General features: G+C 45.9%; 1 protein-coding gene across 3 annotated transcripts in view; it reads right to left on the reverse strand.

Moving 5' to 3' along the window:
- Positions 1 to 3,006, reverse strand: part of SYNPO (synaptopodin) — a 91,011-nt gene extending 88,005 nt beyond the window's left edge. For 2 of the 3 annotated variants that reach the window (XM_063447879.1, XM_063447881.1), the window contains exon 1: positions 733 to 851. The gene's annotated coding sequence lies outside the window, so the exon portion shown is untranslated. Of the gene's footprint in view, positions 1 to 732; positions 852 to 2,955 lie in introns of those variants that run through there. The other variant, XM_063447880.1, reaches the window with a different exon arrangement.
- Between the last annotated feature and the right edge of the window lie 9,682 nt (positions 3,007 to 12,688).

The following is a 12,688-nucleotide window of genomic DNA, read 5'->3' on the forward strand; positions in this document are numbered from 1 at the left end:
CTACAGAATAGGTAACGAAAATGAACAAACACACAAAAGCCAAGCACATTGTATGTAGGAACTTCACATATAGAGTTTTTTTTTTCTCATTCATATTTTTGTAATAATATATATATATATACCTGCTTTCCCCCAAAACACAGGTAACAAGGACTACAGATATACTTAATGAAGTCAGGCTATTTCCCTAGAATCAAATTCATTTATCAAAGCCTCAAGCCAACAACATGTTACATTGAAAAGTCCAATAAATCATCGTGAAAGATAAACCCCATAATATAGTGACTTATTCTGACATTTCCTGTTTACTTTCTTTTCTTTCTTTTTTTTCTTTAACTACTTTTGCTTCTAAATCCCAACTACATTCCCAAAACATTTACTAATGCATTACACTGAAATACAATAAAATTTGTTGCTGCAATCCTGGTTTAAAAAAGTAAAAAAAGTATACTTCTAATTACACAGATAAGTTTTCATATTTCTGTGTGCTGCATGTGTGCTGTTACTGCTGTGTGAACTTTCTTAGTGCAGCAAGCTATAGGTAGGTATACGATACGACCCCAATTGGATAAACATCATGTCAAATGTAGTCCACAGCACATGGAGTGCACAATGTTGCCTATAACGTTTATCCTAGTGTTTATGTTCTGTGCAACTATCAAGGCTGTCAAGATAATAATATTTAGAATACAATCTTTCTAGATCTGCTGAGATCTGTATGCAATGACTTACCTTTTTCTAGAATGTCTTAACCAGGAACCCCTGTTCCTATACTTTCACCTATCCTGAGTGAGCTGGCTGCCTTAACTCACACACATGTATATACATTCTGCCTCACAGCCTGAGCTCTCCTCTGTCACTCAGCAGCCCCAAGTCAGGAAGAAGGCAGGGAAAACGAGCACACAGAAGAGAGGGGGTGTGGAGAGGGGAGTTTTACGAAACAGAGTACCTATTGTCTGGAAATTTCAGCATATGGTATATTTCATACATACTGAATGCATTAAGCCAGTATATTTTTAGTTGTTAGGGAGACTGAGATGTAGAAATAAAAGCGTAGAGATCAGATAAGTAAAATAACATTTTAAAAGGTTAGGGGAACAGACCAGAAATGTTCAGATATTTTTCATAACGACAGATCCTTTCCTCATCATTCCTCGTTACGGTTCTTGAAGAGTGCAAGGGTTAAACCATTGTAATAAAAGTCCCATTTTATATATAAAGGGTTGCTGATCCGGATATGACTAGAAAACACAAATGTAAGCTGTAACGTGTCACCTGTAGACAGGGCCGGATTTTCCTATAGGCTAACTAGGCTTCAGCCTAGGGCCTCAAGATCAAGAGGGGCCTACATTCAAATTGTTAGCAAAATTAAAATTACACTATTCTAAAAACAGTGAACACTAAAACACTGAACCGAAAATAAGGAGAAATTCTACGCATATGATATGACCAGTGGTGTACTAAGGGGAGGGCGGGGGGGGCGGTCCGCCCCGGGTGCCACTTACTAGGGGGGTGCCCGGGGCAGACTGCAATGCCCCTCCTGCCGCGATCGCCGAGACAGGCGGTCTGCAGCTCCGCAATGTGCAGAGCTGCAGACCATGGATCTTGCGCGCACTGCCCAATCAGAGCGTTGCAGCGGGTTACCACAGCAACACTCTGATTGGGTCTCGCGAGATCCATGGTCTGCAGCTCTGCGGAGCTGCAGACCGGAAATGAGGGCCAATGGACCACCAAGGACCCCACCGGACCACCAGGCAGCCCCCACTGGACCACCAGGGATTTAAGGTGATTTTTTTAGTCACCCCCCCTCTCCTCATTACCCCCCTCCCTCTCACAATCACCCCCCCTCTCCTCATCACCCCCTCCCTCTCACAATCACCCCCCCCCTCATCACCCCCCTCCCTCTCACAATCACCCCCCCTCTCCTCATTACCCCCCTCCCTCTCACAATCACCCCCCCTCCTCATCACCCCCTCCCTCTCACAATCCCCCCTCCTCATCACCCCTCCCTCTCACAATCAACCCCCCTCTCCTCATCACCCCCTCCCTCTCACAATCACCCCCCCTCTCCTCATCACCCCCTCCCTTTCACAATCACCCCCCCCCCTCTCCTCATCTCGACTTTTTTTAATTTATTATCAAGATTAGTACCAATCACAACATGTTTCATTTAACATATTGATATATATCACAGTAATGATGTATTTTATTGTCTCTCATGTAATTTACAAACTTAAAAATGGGAGGTGAAAGGGCCTCATAAGTGGAATAGCCTAGGGCCTCTTTTCATCTAAATCCAGACCTGCCTGTAGAAAGCTAACTATTTTAATACTGGTACTCATAAAAAATCCAGCTTGCAAGAATTGAAAGATATTCAGTGGCCTGTATTCGAGTAAGTTTACACCTTTTAGGAAGGGACCAATTGGGGAGGTTCGAATAGCAAAAAAATTGTGAAGAATATGAACGAGTTTATTTCAGGCTGAGTAACCCTAAGAATCCACTTATTAACCCAAGACCTTGAGAGTCTACCATTCACGCCGCAAACCTTCCAGTTCACTTTGTGTAACCAAAAATGTCCATTTACTCTGAGAATCTCATCTATATAGTGGAAATCTTTCTGTTCACCCAGGAGCCCTTAAAATCTTTCCACGCACCCTAAGAATAATTCTATTTATCCGGGACAACATAATAATCTGTTGAATTACCATGAAATCCTGAGAAATTATCCATGAATCAAAAGATCCAGATAATCTGAATTACCTAGAACATTCAGGCTGTATTTTGGATTAAAAATCCCAGATAACTTGAGCCATACTTGTTATTATAAAGCGTAATCATAGTAAAGGCAAAGAAAAGACATCAGGGGCTTTGGGTTGAACCAAACAATCTAAATGTCCCTTAACCAGCCATGCCAGAGCAAACTTTGATCAGGGTAAAATTTAAAGTGCTACTTACAGATTCCAGGCGAAATATAACGTGTTGTCAGTACATCTCTCACACCCAAAGTACTTTTACTAGCCCAGGCCTGGGCAGAGTAATCACAGCTGTAGGGAAGGACTCTGCTCTTACTTATGGTTGTGGGTCAGAGGACACCAGAGGAAGACATCACAGTCACTGGGGAGATGTCTTATCAACCTCTCCTGTGCAATGCTAGTTATTGCAGCCATGGTGCTTGGAAACAGCATGCCTGTTATCAGATACAACACATTATTTAGATTGCTAGCTTGCAGGAGCAAAGGCCTCTTATTTAAATAAAATGAAACCTTTGCAGTGAAGGTTGAAATTGATTATTATACATTATTGTCAGGTTTTATAGCTGCAATCTGTGAAAGCAAAACATTGTAAAATAAAAGCTGCACCAACACTTGTTACTTCTCAACACGTGGAGTTGTTAATGACAGGTGTATATAATCCAGCAAAGAGCCACAAAACAAATGTAGACAAACATTGGCAGTACGGTGGGTCATAATGAATAACTCAAGGAGTTTAAATGCGGCACTGTCATATTAAGACACTTTTAGCACAAGTTGGTTTGTGAAATATCAGTCTATTATTGTGAAGTGCAAGCAACTAGGATTTTAATGGCCATGCAATTGTATAGAAGCGTCACATCAACATGCGCAATGCCAAGCATGGTGTACAGCACATCACCACTGGACTCATTGCAGTCTGATGGAAGAATTCTGGTATGGCTGATGCCAAAAACGTTACCTACTGTATTCAATATGGATATACTGTAAATTGTTTTTGAAGGAGTTGGTTGCAATCAGGCATATTTTCTGTGGGCCGGGATGGCCATGGGCCAGGCCACCTTGGGTGATCAAAGGAACGCCCCTTCTGGCCCATGCAGAGGCGGCCAACCTTGCTGTATGCCTTCATGGGCTGGTAGGGAGATCAAAGATCTCACTTACTGGCCCACAGGCTCTTAATTGTGGGGGAGTGAGGGGAGCCGAGGACCTGCGAGGCTGAATGTGTCACCCGCGTGCCTGACAATTTGAAGTATTGATGCAAGTTAACATGGCAACATTTCGAGGATCGAGAGAGAGGAGAGAACTCTGCCTGCAGCCAGAAATGCTACAGGCTAGAGTTACTCACCCCCACCTGACCACCAGGGCTGCCAATGTTAACATATTTTTGCCCCTACCCTCAATATATATTGGCCATACACCTTGCAACAGTCACACACTGCATCCCTCATTCCCGCACTTCACACACACTGCCCCCTCGCACACTTTGCATCCCTCACACACTTCACTTCTCATGCACACTTCCCCCACATACACTGCACATACACTGCACTCCTCACAAACTGCATTCTCATACACACTGTTTCTGTTTCTCATGCGAGAACACTTCAGCAGGGCTCTGCGCATGGGCTGCCCTGGCAGCCAGCAGGGGAGGGAGGGAGAGAGGAGCCGGGAGCTCAGCCTGCAGCTCCTCCGGGTCCTACTCTCGCGAGCACGGAGCATTGCCGCAGTTACCATGGCAACGCACCAAATCTCGCGAGAGTGAACTCTAGCCCTGTTGCGCGGGCTAGAGTTCACCTCACCCCTGGGACCACCAGGGAATCACCACTGGACCACCAGGGATGCAGAAATGCCCCCCTCCTCCCAGTAAAGATAAGAAGGGAGGGGCGACATAAAGAATATTTATTTTATTAAATAAAAAAAAAAGCCTCCCTAACCTTCTTCTCCCCCATACAAACACTGCCCCCCATACACACACTGCCCCACATTCACTGCCCCCATACACACACTACCCCACATACACACACTGCCCCACACACACTGCCCCCCATACACACACTGCCCCCATACACACACTGCCCCCCATACACACACTGCCCCACATACACACACTGCCCCACACACACTGCCCCACACACACACACTGCCCCAAACGTAACAACACACTGCAACTTTCACACACACACTGCCCCCCACACACTGCCCCCCATGCACACACTGCCCCCATACACACACTGCCCCCCATACACACACTGCCCCACATACACACACTGCCCCACAAACACTGCCCCACACACACACACTGCCCCAAACGTAACAACACACTGCCCCCTAACACACACACTGCAACCCTGACATACACTGCTGCCCTCACGCATACACTTCACCGCTCACACACACACACTGCACCTTTCACACACACTTCACCCCTAACACATACCACTGCTCTGATGCCCTATATCCCAGCAGACCCCAGGTAAGTTGTCAAACTGTTCTTTAACGGTTTGACTACTTACTCTGGGATGGGATCCTGGCACTACTGGCGCCATAACTACTACACTGAGCTGTAGTGGTTATTGTGCCTGGATTATTTCTTTAAATAATCTACAAGTGCCCCTCCCGAGATCAGGCTCTGGATCCGCCACTGTGTCCAACAACAGTGCCTCACCTCACAAATGCTGTATTGGCTGAATGAGCAAAAATTCCCACAGACACAATTTAAAAATCTTGTAGAAAGCCCTCCCAAAAAAGTTTCAGATATGATAGCTGCAAAAAAGGGGCAACACAATATGAATGCCCATAGTTTTGGAATGGGATGTCCAAACGCCTCACAAAGTTGTAATAGTCAGTTGTCTACATATGCTTGGCCAGATAGTATACAATAAATAGCTAAGGTTGCACCATATAGATAGACAGAAAGATAGATAGATAGATAGATAGATAGATAGATAGATAGATAGACAGACAGACAGACAGACAGACAGACAGCAGAGTTGATAATAAATGCTGGCCATACACTGAATGTTATCTGAATGTTATAGGCTTCTTAATATAGATTTTGATTAGTTTCATTTGTTCATTATTGGGCAGACTAGATGGGCCGAATGGTTCTTATCTGCCGTCACATTCTATGTTTCTATGTTTCAACCCATGTTTCTCCCTTCTGCTGCTGTCAGGGGCGTACCTAGAGCATTTGGCACCCAGGGCATGTTTTATTTTTGCCCTCCCCCCTATTTCCCCCCACCCATCTTTAAATGTTAAAAACAACCAAAATATTTTTAAATGTATTTAGCACTGAGCAGTGTTTGTGTGTTTGAATGTAAGCATGTTTTTGAATGGAGTATGTGTGAGTGAATGTAGGGGTGTGTTTGTATGTAGTGTTGGCATTTGAATGCAAGTATGCATTTGTGTGTTGTGTGGTATTTGAATGCAGTGGTGTGGTTATATATAATGGTGGGGTTTGTATGTAGTGTTGACGCTGAAATACAGTGTAATTGAAGTGTATTTGTGTGTAGTGTTGGCGAGATTTTGAGATGTATGCACATATACACATACACACACATACACACACACACTGACACACATGCAAATACACAGACACACAATTACACACAGATACACATTGACACACATGCAGACATAGTGGTGACTCTAGAAACAATAGATGGGGGGGGGAGGGGGGCACATAAAATACCACAGTCAAAGTCGATGTCAGCATGCTGTGCTCTGCATAGAATTCACATTAGCCACCCAGATGTATTGTTGTGGGCTGGCTGACACCTCTTAACTTCGATCTTTGTGTATCAGATAACTCCCATATTTGCTATCCTTATGTGGGATTGCCATATTTAAGGACGCCAAATAAGAAGCTATCTGCTAAAACAGCACCCTCATTTGGTATTTTTAAATATTAAAATCTCACATACGGGCACCAATTTAGGGAGTTATCTACTAAACAGCTAAAAGATCAAAATTTTAAAAGCCTGTTTCTTAATTTCAGTTGTTTAGTGGATACATCCCTTATTTGTTATCCTTATGTGGGATTGCAGTATTTAAGGACACCAAATAATGGAGCTATCTACTAAACACATCCACATTTATATACACACAATAACACAATAGATGTATGTCTGTGATTGTCACTAATACTTAGCATATACAAAGAAAGATGAGTAAATTGATATGTGCAGTGTAAATGATGATAAACAACATATGGCCAAACGTCAAGCACTGTAGCACCTACGAGAGTGTATAAAGTTAAATTATAGTCAGGTTGTTATTAGAACCAGCCTAATAGATGGAGATACAGTTAAGAGTTATGATGTCTTGTATAGACAAAGTTCATGTAATCTCACACCTTCTAAAGGTTGTCTACACAAACTCAGAAAATAGGCAGTTGCAAGGGGAAGAGGGTATTCCAGTGATGAGGCATGAGGCCTCACAGGGGGAATGCCAATGAAGTACACAGGTGGTACTTAGTTGTGTAAACTCAGTATGCCAAACTGATATGTGCAAGTTGCCAATCTGTAATCTACTAGTAGTAAAAAACACACTAGTATTTAAAAAGCACAAGGTATTCCTCAGCATTGTACAATGGGTGGAAGAGGCATGCTAGTAAATTTAAGAGAAGTTTGACTAGTAACTAGAGGTATTATCTTACACTCTAAAAGAGGTAGGTAGTGTTACGTACATATTATTCAAAGTAAAGAAACTATTACTAGGTGTATTAATAACAGTTGCAGACTTGCATTACTTAAAAGGAGAGGGATAGATTTATGAAGAAAAGGGGAGATGTGGCATATACAAATGTATTACCTTGTTGATATACATTCTTAAAGGGGATCTATCACTTCCCATGATTTTTTATATTATGTTCGTAAATACCTATATGAACAAAATATGCATTGGTGAGGTGTAAAAAACTTACATGTAGAAATCCACACCTCTGTATCCTACAATCCATGTCAATCAATCAATCATAAGCTCAGTCCTTTGAACCTGATAGTCAGCATACAGAAAAACTGAGAAATGAAACATTGTTTTTTTTTTCTCTAAATGCCATCATTTTCTGAATGTTTAATACAAATGTAAAAGGAAGCAGAGCATTTCAGGAAAAATATAACATTAAAACAAGCTGTACGTGATTTTCAATGTTTTTATTTAAGGTGACAGTGAAACGAGTAGAGGATGACGTATAGGAAAAGTTGGAAGTCAGATGAAACAGAGATAGTATAACGTAAAAGATAGGGATTCCAAACCAGTAAAAAGAAATAGAATGCATCTGGAAAAGGAGCCACTAGAATAGCCTTGAGAACAGAAAGACGTTACAGTTACGTCCGTAAATATTTGGACACTGACACAACTTTGTTATTTCGTCTGTTTACCAAAATGAATTCAAGTTACAGTTAAATAACATATTCTTAAAGTTTAGTCTCTTAGCTTAATATGAGGATATCACATACGAATTGGAGGAAGGATTTAGGAATTGTAGCCCCTCTTTTTCAAGGGATTAAAACTAATTGGACAATTGACTCAAAACCTGTTTCATGGACAGGTTTAAATTATTTCATCCTTATTTCTTCATCAATTAAACAGGTAAAAGGTCTGGAGTTGATTCCATTGTGTCACATTCACATTTGGAGCTCTCAATGCAAGTGAAAGAGGCCATCCTTAGGCTCAAAAAATAAATCCATCAGAGAGATAACAGGAACATTAGGACTGGCCAAATCAGTAGTTTGGTGTCAGGATTCGCGACAAAGTATTACAAGTTTACATTTTATTTATGATTGTGTTTATCTGTGCAATTACATTTGAGCCCCTGAAATACGGGGACTGTGTATGAAAATGGTTGCTATTTCCAAACATTTTATACAATAGTTCTGTTCAACTCCTTGAATTAATCTGAAAGTTTACACTTTAATTGCATCTCGGTTGTTTCAGTTCAAATCCATTGTGGTGGAGTACAGAGCTTAAATTATGAAAAGTGTATCAGTGTCAAAATATTTCCAGGCCGAATTGTAGCTAGCAAAAAGATGAGCTACCTAGACCAAGGTTACAGAGGTTGAGAAAGAGAAGAAGCTGATTGTCCACAGTATGGAATGTAACAGAAAGGCCAACCCCCGGAGTGGATAAGGAGGGGGGAGCATGACTGCTGCCCGGAGAGGTTGCCATGGTGACAAAAATTGATACAATGTTTGGGATGAACTTGGACCGGGGTCACTGGGAAATACTTACCAGACCACTGGAGAGCACGGTGAGGGAACCTAGCAGTGCTGTTTCTGGTCACCTTAAAAAAGAAAAACTGCTGTTAGTGTTCTAAAACTGCTGTTCCAGAATTTTGCCACTGCAGTTAATAACTTAACATCATGGCTCATGTCCCTGACATGCCCAGAGAGGCTCTACTCACGATTTTGCAGGCCTTTCAGAGGACACACGGCGCAGAGTCCTATGCTGCACTGCTTCACAGCGTCCAAAACACCCAGGAGTCTCAAGAGGGGTCGGGGCCCACCAGGCCGCCATCCAGATTGTCTCCCAGTCCGGTGAGGAGAGCCAGGGCTGTGCCACCAACTACTACCTGTCCGGGGCCGAGTGAGGCTGGCCCCCTGCGGAGGAATCCGGTTTCCGGAAGAAGAAGGAGCGGGGAGAGGTGTTCCACGCGTCGGATGGCCCGGTCGGGGCCTGGCCATCAAGATGGCGGATCCCAAGATGGCGCAGTGGGAGAGGTGAGGTCGCGCAGTCCTCACCCTTCTCTTCCGGCTGCAGCGGATGTGACGTCAGGGCGTGCGGCTGCACGCCAGAAGAGGCGGGGCACCGCACGCCGGAACGCTGGTGGCGCGTACGTGACGTCTGCGGGTCAAGGAGCGCAGACGTCACAGGCCACTGCCGAACCCGGAAGTCCCGGGTGAAGATGGATCCGGGGATTCCGGAACGGAGCACCGCTGGCCCCCCGAAAGTGGAGATGGCCAGCGGGTGCAGGCAGGCCGGCGGAGGAACTCGCCAGGGTCTCTTTGGACCACCAGGGAGAGGAGAGGGACGCAGGATTCCCCTCTTCTTCATCACCCCAGGAGACCTGAAGGTGCTTCTGCAGCCACAGAGGAGGGAGGGATGCAGGATTCCCCTCCACACACCCACCCCAGAAGATCTGGAGCTCCCATGGGGGTGAGCCGCCAGCCCCCTGGAGGGCAGGCTGGCAGGCTGGCCACAGGACCTGTATTGACGGATGGATCGGATGTGGAGCTGATGGAGAGACCCCTGCTCCAGAACCGTGAGTTGGAGTGCGCACGCGCTTGGTTAGGGGCAGAGGGGGTCTCTGGGCTGGAACAAGGGAATACAGGGGAAGTCATAAAATTGCTGTGCTTAGTATTAGATCGCTTAGGGCAGGTTGGCTTAACTGCGCAGGACGCTTCGCTTCCCACGGGGACCCCTCCGTTGGGTTCTATGGAGGGTACTGCAGGGGGGCCGGTGTGTGACATAGCCCCCCTGGGGATGCATGTGTCGCTGGAGGTGAAGGAGAAAATATTGAAGGGTGAGTATGTGGACCTCATATCGTTAGTCCCGTTTGATAGGGAATCTGCTGATAGATTGCGACGTGGTGAGGCGACGGAGATTGGAAAAGGTAAGGAGCTCCCCCGTACCTTCGGTAATTGGTTGCAAAGGATTTGCAACTTACGCTAGTATTTTGTCGACGAGGTTTCCAGAGCGGGCCCCGTCTTTGTTTTCTTATTTGGATTTAATTTGGGGGCCTTATAAAGTTTATGGGGGTCAATGCTGGTTTAAATACGACCAGCAATTTAGACAAAAAATGGCGGTTCGACCGCACATGCATTTTGGCATGCAAGATGGTAACCTTTGGTTACTTCTCATGACCCCGTGCCGTCCAGCCTCATCGTCCTTTCCTTCGGCCGCCGGCGCTCCTGGTGTTCCCATTGTGGTGGGGCTCACCCGGCGGTTCGGTGTTTTAGAAGAGGAAATCCCCTCCCCAGGACGGCATCTAAGGATGACGCTCCTCGGGGGGAGGACCCCGGTACGGGTGGTAAAACTGCTTCTGTGGCTCGCACGGTACCCCAGGCATAGGGATGCGCGGGTGCTTTGGGAAGGTTTCACCGACGGTTTTAGGATCCCATTTACTCCGTCTGGGGAGGCGTCGTTTGCGCACAATTTGTCCTCGATTCGGGGTAAGGAAGGGATCCTGGCGGCTAAGCTGCAAAAAGAAGTGGACTTGGGACGGATGGCGTGTCCGTTTTCCTTTCCTCCGTTTGATAATTTGCGGGTTTCCCCATTGGGCCTCGTTCCTAAGAAGGAACCGGGGGTGTTTCGGCTGATTCATCACCTGTCTTTTCCAGCTGGGGCTTCGGTTAATGACGGGATTGCGAAGGAGGATAGTCGGGTCCGATACGCTTCTTTTGATCGGGCTCTAGATCTCGTTCGGGAAGCAGGGCCTAGGGCCCTGATGGCTAAGTCTGATATTCAATCGGCCTTTCGGTTGCTCCCAGTTCACCCTTCCTGTTTTCATTTGTTGGGATGTCAGTTTCAGGGGGAATTTTTCTACGATATGTGCCTCCCCATGAGTTGCTCGATTTCTTGTTATTATTTTGAAGTTTTTAGCTCATTGCTGGAATGGATCGTATCGGAGGTGTCAGGTTTTACTTCCCTCTTGCACTATCTTGACGATTTTCTGTTCGTCGGTCCGGCTCACTCTTCGCGATGTGAATATTTGTTGGGACAGTTTAAGGCAGTTATGCGAGATTTAGGGGTTCCAGTGGCAGAGGACAAGACAGAGGGCCCGAAGGCGGTTATTTCCTTCCTGGGTATAGAGATTGACTCCATCGGTTTGGTCTTTCGTTTGCCCAGTGATAAATTGGGGACCCTTACGACCATGGTTGATCGGGTGAAGGGTGCGCGGAAGGTGCAGCTTCGTCAGATGCAATCCCTGTTGGGCCACTTGAACTTTGCATGTCGGATCATGCCTATGGGTCGGGTGTTTTGTAGACGGCTGTCTCTGGCTACTGTCGGCATTAGCCTTCCCCATCATTTTATTCGGGTCACCAAGCGGCTCAAGGACGATTTGAATGTCTAGAGTGAGTTCCTCGCAGGGTACAATGGTCGGACAATTTGGCGTCGAGAAGCGATATCTAACGTGGCCCTGGAGTTGTTTATGGATGCCTCCGGCTCCCTGGGCTTCGGGGCATTTTTTCGGGGACGTTGATGTGCGGAACCTTGGCCTGCTGCATGGCGCGAGGCGGACCTGATACGTAACTTGACTTTTCTCGAGCTTTTCCCTATTGTGGTAGCAGTGGAATTGTGGGGGGAGGAGCTTGCGAACAGGCAGGTGGTTTTCCGCACGGACAACATGAGTGTGGTCCATGTGGTAAATCAATTATCATCTGGCTCGGTTCCAGTATTGGCTTTGTTACGCCGGTTGGTTCTGCGTTGTTTGGAATTTAACATTTGGTTCCGAGCAATCCATGTTCCCGGAGTGTCTAATGTCATTGCCGACTCTCTTTCTCGCTTTCAGTGGGATCGTTTTCGGGAGGTCGCTCCAGGAGCCGAGGAATCTGGTCTGGTATGTCCCACGTGCTTATGGACCCTCGATTTCGGAACCTAGCAGACCTGTTCAGGAGATCGCTGGCTCCCGCTTCGTGGTCTGCCTATCGGGCAGTGTGGGATCGGTGGCTGGTCTTTGCGGGAGAGTTCGGTTTGTACTCCTCTGAGGGTAGGTTGCTGTCTACTTTGGCTTTCATGTCCTCCTTACGGGAGCGCGCAGCTTCGGTGTCATCGGTGGAACGCAGTTTAGCGGCTCTTTCTTTCCTGATGCATTGTATGGGGTGGGAGGACCTTTCAAAAGAGTTCGTGGTCCAGAGGGTTCTTCGGGGATGGAGGAAAGAAAGGGTTCCTGATTGTAGACGGCCGGTGTCTATCCACTTATTGGATGATCTATGTGG

This window comes from Pelobates fuscus, chromosome 3 (genome assembly GCF_036172605.1).
Source record: "Pelobates fuscus isolate aPelFus1 chromosome 3, aPelFus1.pri, whole genome shotgun sequence".
NCBI classification, from domain to species: domain Eukaryota; kingdom Metazoa; phylum Chordata; class Amphibia; order Anura; family Pelobatidae; genus Pelobates; species Pelobates fuscus.